Below are 2,422 nucleotides of genomic sequence, written 5' to 3' on the forward strand. Positions count from 1 at the left end.
TATCTGGGTTAATTCGGTGTACTTCAATCCATTGAGGCTGTTGGACTACAGATAGAGATGGCGCAGCCGACTCGACCAATGGGTTTGAGAGAGGCAGACTAAATGTGCAGAAATACTCGAAGTCACAAGTAAAGTATATATATATATATATATATATATATATATATATATAAAAACGGTGTTTTGGTATTATGGCGAACTGTGAATAGGAGAGCCAAAGTGTATCACTATATATAAATTATGCGTTAAATACGTTAGATAGGTTCAGAGGCTTTCAGCTGTCATGTGGCACAATGAGTTATGCATGAAATAGACAAACCCAGCAAGGTCATAAAAAATACTCGCGCACATATATATCTTAGAGAATTGTGGAAAACTAAAGGTAGAAAACCTTTAAGAGTAGTGGCAAACTTAAGGCTAAATCTGCCTGTATATACACACTGTTGCACAATTGATTGAACAGATAATTGGTGCTTGTCAGGTTATGAGCCTGAAATAGTAAAGTCTGCACAAGCTGCGATTGCTGACACAGTTAAATCCACCTGTGTGGATGATGTTGGCAGAGAGTACTAGGTTCAATTACTCAGGATGTTAGGGATATTATTATTGAGTTGATATGTTCAGCTTCTCATGCTGACTCACTTGCTTGGGATAGAAAAAAACGGAGTGGCAAAATGTTACATGTTTTAAGCATGATTGATACACAGTTACTTGTTCGCGTGGGTAAAGGATCTGCTCATTAGCTGCTGGTGAAATGGATACTGTGTTGTATTAGTTGACACAGTGTGTGTTGACACTCTGCCATGGCACTGCAGGAAGAAGCCCTATAGGCGAAACACGTGTCCAGCTCCACGAGCCAGTTCCCCCCGAGCCTCACCTCTCTGGCATCCATAGGCAGCACAACGGGATTCAGCCGCCGCTTCACCTACTCCGGGCCAACCAATCTTCATCCGGGTAACAGGTATCAGTGGGTCCGGCTCCCCGTCTCTCCGACTCCACGCATCCCCCCAGCCACCGGCAGTACTGGAATACAGCACCCGCCAACCCGGCGCTCTACCTCTCCGGCTCACACAGCACATCCTGACACGCTGAAGCCCGCCGTCAGCCGCTAACCCAGGCAGCGGCAGCAGGTACTTGGGCGCATCTCCCACTGCAATGTGCAGTCGGGAAGTGCTCCCATTCTGTTAACTTTGCCCAATACCATTAAGTGTCCTTTACTGTCAGCTCGGCACACCATCCACTCTGGGTCTTTCACGGGACATTTAGCTACAGAGTGTCAACACACACTGTGTCAACTAATACAACACAGTATCCATTTCACCAGCAGCTAATGAGCAGATCCTTTACCCACGCGAACAAGTAACTGTGTATCAATCATGCTTAAAACATGTAACATTTTGCCACTCCGTTTTTTTCTATCCCAAGCAAGTGAGTCAGCATGAGAAGCTGAACATATCAACTCAATAATAATATCCCTAACATCCTGAGTAATTGAACCTAGTACTCTCTGCCAACATCATCCACACAGGTGGATTTAACTGTGTCAGCAATCGCAGCTTGTGCAGACTTTACTATTTCAGGCTCATAACCTGACAAGCACCAATTATCTGTTCAATCAATTGTGCAACAGTGTGTATATACAGGCAGATTTAGCCTTAAGTTTGCCACTACTCTTAAAGGTTTTCTACCTTTAGTTTTCCACAATTCTCTAAGATATATATGTGCGCGAGTATTTTTTATGACCTTGCTGGGTTTGTCTATTTCATGCATAACTCATTGTGCCACATGACAGCTGAAAGCCTCTGAACCTATCTAACGTATTTAACGCATAATTTATATATAGTGATACACTTTGGCTCTCCTATTCACAGTTCGCCATAATACCAAAACACCGTTTTTATATATATATATATATATATATATATATATATATATATATACTTTACTTGTGACTTTGAGTATTTCTGCACATTTAGTCTGCCTCTCTCAAACCCATTGGTCGAGTCGGCTGCGCCATCTCTATCTGTAGTCCAACAGCCTCAATGGATTGAAGTACACCGAATTAACCCAGATATATTGCCACCATACCCCGCTGGATTGCCCAAACCCTCTCCGAACTTGGAAGCCAAGCAGTGGAGGGCCAGGACAGTACCTAGGTGGGAGACCCCTGGGGAAGACCAGGTGTGGCAATATAAATATAAATACAAGGGAGGTGAATCGCCACTTCAATCCAACTGCTGTATATATGACTGCCAGATTGAGTACCAATTATGTCTGAGGCCCTTTTTGTATGGTAACCATTTTGGTATACCTATTGTGCAATACCAGCACAAAATTGTTGTCATTTCCTAAGGGGAACTGAATCATTTTTCTGCCTATGATCACTGGTAATCGTACCTTTGAGAATACAGTGCATAAATGA

General features: G+C 43.0%; 1 pseudogene; it reads left to right on the top strand.

The window, feature by feature from the left end:
- The first annotated feature begins 2,074 nt into the window (after positions 1-2,074).
- On the top strand, positions 2,075-2,193 carry LOC146044328 (5S ribosomal RNA; annotated as a pseudogene).
- Positions 2,194-2,422: the final 229 nt, after the last annotated feature.

Source organism: Crinia signifera, chromosome 19 (genome assembly GCF_055691185.1).
Source record: "Crinia signifera chromosome 19, ASM5569118v1, whole genome shotgun sequence".
In the NCBI taxonomy this organism is placed as follows: Eukaryota; Metazoa; Chordata; class Amphibia; order Anura; family Myobatrachidae; genus Crinia; species Crinia signifera.